This window comes from Terrapene carolina, unplaced genomic scaffold, assembly GCF_002925995.2.
Source record: "Terrapene carolina triunguis isolate 2854851 unplaced genomic scaffold, T_m_triunguis-2.0 Scaffold67, whole genome shotgun sequence".
NCBI classification, from domain to species: Eukaryota; Metazoa; Chordata; order Testudines; family Emydidae; genus Terrapene; species Terrapene triunguis.
This window is the reverse complement of record NW_020664418.1, coordinates 32,961,249-32,969,417: the sequence shown is the minus strand read 5'-3', so window position 1 is coordinate 32,969,417 and position 8,169 is coordinate 32,961,249.

Sequence of the window (8,169 nt, the reverse complement as noted above, 5' to 3'; positions counted from 1 at the left end):
CCCTCATTAACTGCAGTAAAACAAGATTCCTAAACCACCATGTTTCTCATTCATTATAACAACACTGAACAAATACTGCTGACAGAAAGGATTAGCAGGGTTATGGTGGAGAGGTTATACTTATCTGCATAAATGGAAAGCATAATATTTTATATTGCATAGTATTTAGAATAGAGAAAGGCCATACTTCTGAGACCTGCTCAAATATAGTGCCTCACATTAATTTTGACACACTAGACAATATTTTGATTAAACTTATAGGAAATAGACATTCTGATCACTCACACACCTTTCAATATAGAGTTTATAAAGATATTAAAAAGGACCATGGACCAAATTCTGCTCTAGTGATAGCAGTGTAAATCCACAGTAATTCTGTTGAATTTTGCAGCAGTTGGCTGTAAAGTGGTGAACATTCAGCCGCCCGAAATCCATCTCATTTTGTCACTCTTTACTTTTCAAAGCATCTTAAAACTTTTAAAAAAAGGTTTTAGAATGATAACTGTTGACCCTATATTTTCATGTTTTCTTCCTATCCTTTACTTAGCCTATTCTATTTAATTTTTTTTTATTTTAAGAGGATAGTATTTTATTATGTTTATGTTTCATTCCATTGACAAGGAGTGCACTGTAGATACAAGATTATTGTTACTATTACCTTTTACTATTGTATTGTATTGAAGTGTGCTGATAAATAGAACCTGAGTTCTGCTTAAATGTGTATAGCTGCATTTTTCACTGCTAAACAAAATGATTAGGAGATAACCTTGCCTATGTCACTAAGGTGTTGTGATGCTTAATGAATTAAAATGCTATGATAACTTTGAATAAAAGGTACTATAGAAGATTTATTATTAGTTAATGTACTTTAGTACGTTTAATAATGCTTAGGCTTTTGCCATTCTTGTTGTACATTGGTCACTCATAGCTGAAATTTGAACATACAGACTTATATTCAGAAGTTTTCAGTATTTCAAATGAAATATGGTACAGTGTGTACCTGATTTGTCATGACATTTACATTTTTTCACAAATTTCTACCAAATTTGGATTCCCTCAAGAAAAAAATACTTCTTTTAGATTTGGAAACAAATTGTTCTCTGCAGTTTTGCATGACTGAGAGATTATGCTTTAAGATTTAGTAACATAAATAATGCCATATTATAAAATGAATTCCAAATGATTTAATGAATATTTAGTCACTTATTGGTTAGAGTCTTTGTACTCAAACAATTACTATTCAGTGTTCAGCAGTTGTGTCTTTAGATCAAAATGACTAGGCCTAAAAATGATTTTGTGATTTTCCTGAGTCAGTGAAACACAATAAAGGAGCAGTCTGTGGTATATTATTCATAGTGGTATTGCAGACAGTATTCTTGGGCAAAATGCTGACATTATAGTCAGATATTATGCCAAATTTTGATCTCAGTTACACTGATGAAATCCCATTGACTTCAATGAGATTGCATGGATATAACTGAGAGCAGTATTTAAGCAGATCTTATTGTTGCTTTTGGCTTGACATGTTTTCTTGTTGGCAATGTGTAATATACTGCAGTAAAAAAATAAGTGGCTGCATTTCACAGGAGTTAGATTATTTCACTGTCACTCTATGGCAGTCACAATAGGTTTGTAAAGTGATACACTACAGTATCAAAGCTTCTTTTTTCAAGAACTAACTTTTCACATTTTGTGACACTGTAAGTGGAAAAAGCTTTTGGTTATATGTCCAGGACAGCACATTATTCTATAATAGTCCCCCCGACTCTTATTGCTAAAACGTCTCAACAGAGTTTACTAAATGATACCATCTACTATTTTATTCAGATAATATCTTCATGTGTTTGATACTAAGAAGCACTTTATTGGGAGTTGCCAGAGTTCAGCACTTCTTAAGTGTCAGACCAAAAGTACATAAGAATGGCCCTACTGGGTCAGACCAAAGGTCCATCTAGCCCAGTATCCTGTCTTCCGACAGTGGCCAGTGCCAGGTGCCTCAGAGGGAATGAATAGAACAGGTAATCATCAAGTGATCCATTCCCTGTCGCTCATTCCCAGCTTCTGGCAAACAGAGGCTAGGGACACCATTCCTGTCCATCATGGCTAATAGCCATTGATGGACCTAGCCTCCATGAATTTATCTAGTTCTTTTTTGAACCCTGTTATGGTCTTGGCCTTCACAACATCCTTTGGCAAGGAGTTCCACAGTATTTGAAACTGAATAACTCCTTTGCATTCTGCTTTGTGCAATGATTTGAAACATTAAAATATTGGCATTGTAAGGATCTGGGGACCAGATCTGTAGAGCCTGGGACAGCTGATAGTCCCACAGAGCGATTAAGAAGCCATGCAGAACCACAGCCAGGGAGCACTGTGGAATATAGGTGCCACAGGAAGTACCGCCCAATAGACCCAAAGTGACAGTACCCTGCAGCCCTCTGATTCACCATACTTGCTCAGCAGAAGCAGCACTACAAAGGCTCCACCAAGGTCCAGCTGCCTCAGATGCTGCCTAGTTCCAGTGACTCACTACTGGTACTGAGTGGAACAAGGCAGTCCAACTACACCATTTTCAGTGTGGACTTAGTGAGGAAGTAAAGGATGAGCGAGCCCACATTGAGATCCTGACCCACTTTGATGCATTCATTGACCTCTCTCTCCACATTGACAACCAGCTGCATGAGCAAAAGGGGGGGGGGCACACTGAAACCCCAGGGCCCAACTAGAAACTGATGCAGTTTCATGTGGGCCACTGACACTTGACCCTGGAAGAAAATGAATGGCGATGGCACAATAACCTATGTTTTTATTGCAGAGCACCAGGACCAGCACTTAATTTGTGCCAGGGCTTGCCAGGGCTGAGTCCTGGCACTTCTAGACTTGGCAGTTCATTAGCCCCAGCACCTCTGGGCTTGCTACATCAGTTATGAATGTAAAAAATTGCTTCAGCCCCAGCACCTAATTGTTGAGCCCCAGCACCTCTTTCATTACAAATTAAGCATTAACCAGGACATGCCTTTGCCTTGAGCCTTGAACCAAAGATGGCTCAGGTGGACATTATTCTTCTCTCTGTTTGATTTCATCATCACCTATCTCCTGGGAACCAGGAATGGGAAAGCTGACGCCTTATCCCGAAAGGGGGAGGAGGGCAAGGAGCCTAACCAAGAACCACCCTGTCTCTTAAAACCTCACAACTTCCTTAGTGCCACAATATGCCGAGACCTCCTTGATCTAATCCATTCTGCTTCGTGGAACAATCCGTTATCCCAGGAGATAAAAGGACATCCTGATCAAATGAGGGCCAGAACCAAAATGCTATGTGCCACACAGGATGGCATCACCTACCTTCATGGGCGCATATATGTTCCACCAAGGTGCCACCGTCTATAAGTGCTCCATCTCTGTCATGACACCACTTTGGCCATCATAAGACTTTCCGCACAGCTTCTCCTTTGTTCTGGTGGCAGGGCCACCCAGAGAATTCAGGGGGCCTGGGGCAAAGCAATTTTGGGGGCCCCTTCCATAAAAAAAAGTTGCAATACTATAGAATACTATATTCTTGTGCGGGCCCCTGCGGGGCCCGGGGCCTGGGGTAAATTGCCCCACTTGCCCCCTCCCCCCTCTGGCGGCCCTGTCTGGTGGCCTTCTTATGCGATCCGAAGTCCGGGATGACATTGACTCTTGTGACCAGAGGGTGTGCACCAAGATGCCCTGTACAAAGCCCCTTGGTGTCCTAGTACCCCTGGAGATCCTGCCTAGAGCCTGGGCCTCAATCACCCTTGATAGCGGAACTCCCTGTCTCTGATGGCTGCACCATGGTTTTGATCGTTGTAGACCAACTGACCAAAATGGTGCACTTCATCCCCTGTAACAGCCTGTCCTCTACTGAAACACCATCTCAGCTCCTAGTAGTTCATGTGATCTGTCTTCATGGGCTTCCTGGCTGTATCACCTGTATCACCTCAGACTGAGGCCTGCAGTTTGTCTCACTTTTGTGGCGTGAAGTGCTCCAGCTAATGGATGTTTGTGCTTTTACCTCCTCCACATACCACTCCCGGACAGATGGGCAGATGGAGAGCATGAACCAAGTATCAGAGCAATACCTAAAGTGCTTTGTCAACTACCATCAAGACAACTGATTCTCCCTCCTTCCTTATGCTGAGTTCTCATACAAAATCACCAACCTCACCTCCACGGGGCAGAGTTCCTTCTTTGCCAATTAGGGGTTCCACCCTTGCTTCCAACTGGCCTTGCCAGCGGCCTCCCTGGACCCAGCAGCTGGTGACTGGATCCAGCAAATTCACCGTATCCAGGAGGAGCTTAAAGACTATCTCAAAGATGCAAAAAGGGACTACAAATTCCTTCTATACCACCAGTTTCTTGGACCCTTCCAGATTTGTCAGCAAATCAATCCTCTCACCTTCAAATTACAGCTCCATTGATCTCTTAAGGTACATACCATTTCCCATGTATCCCTCCCGAAGCCTTACATAGGGTACCACTTTCCCGATTGGTCCCAACAGCTGCCCCTGCCAGTCAAGGTCCACGGGCGCGAGGAATATATAGGCCACTCTATCCTCAAGTCTAAACTGCAAAGGGGGAGACTGTGCTACCTAATTGATTGGGAGGGCGATGGTCCCAAGGAATGCTCCTGGGAGCCCGCTCCCTATGTCCATGCCCCTGGCCTGGTAAAAAGGCTTAATCAAAACCAGCTGGATTTAGGGTGACCAGATGTCCCGATTTTATAGGGACAGTCCCGATATTTGGGGCTTTGTCTTATATTTTTTGTCCCGATTTTTCACACTTGCTGTCTGGTCACCCTAGCTGAATTAACCAGGTCCAGCACCCATCGAGAGGAAGGGGGCCCTGAAGTGGGGGATGATGTAAGGATTCAAGGATCATCAGAACCTAGGTCTGCAGAGCCCGTCGACAGCTGATGCTCCCACAGTGCCACCAAGAGGCCATGCCGAGCCACAGCCAGGGAGCACTGTGGGGAGTAGGTGGTAAGCTCGCCAGCTTGGAGTGAAAGCAACAGGCAGTTCACCTGGCTATGACTCTTAAAGGCATGTCAAGAGGCATTGCGATTGTGTGTGGGTATCAAACAGAAGTTAATTAGGCTGATAAACATAAGCCCATTTGCTTGTATGGATAAAAATCAAGAGTATATGCTAAATGTGTTTGTCAGTGTTTATCTATATTCTGTTGAAAGTTTACCAATGTAACCAAATTAGCTTGTAGATGCTAAATCCTTTTCATATCCTGTAATTCTATATTGTCTTTGCATTATATATGCAACTATACTCAATTGTTAGTAGATTAAAAACCTGTATTTAGCATTGAGATGAAGCTTACTAAAATAGCCTATGTCAATAACATTACTATCTGAATCTTGTTGACTCACATTGAAAAAACACCTGTAAACCACCTTAGTAGTTTTGAATGGCTGCAACAACTGAGTGGCCCATCAACGGAAGCATGGGTCACAGTGGGGACCACAGGCTTTTTGTATTGCTGCATTCTTCATCAAAGGAGGATCCCACATGGAGATGACGATGGTCAGCTTGCCAGCCTGTTTCAGCTATAACAAGAGAAGCATTGGGCAAGATCCGGTAGCTCTGATCTTTCTGGATAATATTCAGGGGGCTATTCCAGATGCAAGGGACCACCCCACCCAAATCCATTTTGGGTAAACCCTGACAAACTTATGAAAGAACTCTAAGGGTATGTCTACACTACGAGGGTAATTCGATTTTACTTAAATCGAATATGTGGAATCGATATTGCAAAGTCGAACGTGTGTGTCCACACTAAGGACACACTAAGGACAGTAATTCGACTTTGTGAGTCCACACTAACGGGGCGAGCGTCGATATTGGAAGCGGTGCACTGTGGGCAGCTATCCCACAGTTCCCGCAGTCCCCGCTGCCCATCGGAATTCTGGGTCGAGCCGCCAATGCCTTCTGGGTAAAAAAAATTTGTCGTCATCCGTCTGTCACTAACGCCCTCCCTCCCTCCATGAAAGCGCCGGCGGGAAATCAGTTCGCGCACTTTTCTGGTCAGTGACAGCGCGGACGCCACAGCACTGCGATCATGGATCACGCTGCGACCATCGCTGCACTTGTGGCCGTTCTCAACACCTCGCAGCTTATCATACACCTTTCCCTGAGGCAGATGCAGAGAAATCGGGCGAGGAGGCTACGGCACCGCCGTGAGAGCCTGAAGTCGGAGAGTGGCACAGAGCTGTCAGAAACCACGAGCCCCAGCGCCCAGGACATCACGGTGGCAATGGGGCATGTGGATTTTGTTGAACGGCGATTCTGGGCCCGGGAAACAAGCACGGACTGGTGGGACCGTATAGTGCTTCAGGTCTGGGATGAATCCCAGTGGCTGCGAAACTTTCGCATGCGGAAGGGGACTTTCCTCGAACTTTGTGAGTTGCTGTCCCCTGCCCTGAAGCGCAAGGACACCCGCATGCGAGCAGCCCTCACTGTCCAGAAGCGAGTGGCCATAGCCCTCTGGAAGCTTGCAACGCCGGACAGCTACCGGTCAGTCGCGAACCACTTTGGTGTGGGCAAATCTACCGTGGGGGTTGTTGTCATGCAAGTAGCCAAGGCAATCGTGAAGGTACTGCTCCCAAAGGTAGTGACCCTGGGAAACGCGCAGGTCATCATAGATGGCTTTGCCGCGATGGGATTCCCAAACTGCGGTGGGGCTATCGATGGGACTCACATCCCTATCCTGGGACCGGACCACCAGGCCAGCCAGTACATCAATAGAAAGGGCTACTTTTCAATGGTGCTGCAAGCACTGGTGGACCATCGGGGACGGTTTACAAACATCTACGTCGGATGGCCGGGCAAGGTTCATGACGCTCGCGTGTTCAGGAACTCTGGTCTGTTTAGACGGCTGCAGGAAGGTATTTACTTCCCAGACCACAAAATAACTCTTGGGGATGTGGAGATGCCTACAGTCATCCTCGGGGACCCAGCCTACCCGCTAATGCCCTGGCTCATGAAGCCCTATACTGGCGCCCTGGACACAGAAAAAGAACTGTTCAACTACCGGCTGAGCAAGTGCAGAATGGTAGTGGAGTGTGCTTTTGGCCGTCTCAAAGGGAGATGGAGAAGCTTACTGACTCGCTGTGATCTCAGTGAAACCAATATCCCCATCGTTATTGCAGCTTGCTGTGTGCTCCACAATCTGTGTGAGAGCAAGGGGGAGACCTTTATGGCGGGGTGGGAGGTTGAGGCAAATAGCCTGGCTGCTGATTACGTCCAGCCAGACAGCCGGGCCATTAGAAGATCCCAGCGGCACGCCCTGTGCATCCGGGAGGCTTTGAAAGCTAGGTTCCTGAGTGAGCAGGGCAACCAGTGACTTTTCAGTTTGTGGACAGAAAAGCTGAACCTGCCCCCGTTTCTTTACCCAGTTCATTTTGACTATCCTCTCCAGTTACATACCCCCTTCACCCCCTTCCCCTTCCCAAAAAATAAAATCATTTCGATTTTGTTAATGAACACCGTTGTCTGTGTTGCTGTTTTCGCGGGAATATTTTAAACCGGGGACGCAGACTGTGGCGGGGGGCGGGTTCAGTGTTCTGATGCAAATGATGCTTCTAAACTCCCGGAATGCCAGGCTCCGCACTGGTGGACTGGTTATTTCAATGGAGAACATGAAAAACACCTCCCAGACTGACCAGGGTAACCAGTGACTGCACTGTGTATGTGTCCTGATGCTGGACCTGACACCGCCTCTGTACCCTGCTAAAGGTCACTGTCCTGCCCAATTACCAAGCCCCTTCCCCCCCTCCAGACAGACTCTCCCTCAAAAGAACCTGACTGAAACAGTAATGGAGAGAAACAAACATTTTATTGCGAACCAGACATGAAACGTGGGGGGTGAAACTTGGACGGGGGCTTGTGTGAGGTGGGTAGGAAAGGACTTATGAAATTTTGGGGAATGTCAGCCTTCTAGTGCTAGAGCAGTCTGCAGGGGTTGACTGAAAGTTTTAACGGCCCTTGCCGCCCCTCCTTCTTTGGAGTTTGGGTGAGGGTGGTGTGGGACTTGGTGGCGGGTGAGGGCGGTTACAGATAGACTGCAGCGGGGCTCTGTCCTCCTGCCTCCGGTCTTGCAGAACATCCACAAGGCGCCGGAGCGTGTCCGTTTGCTCCC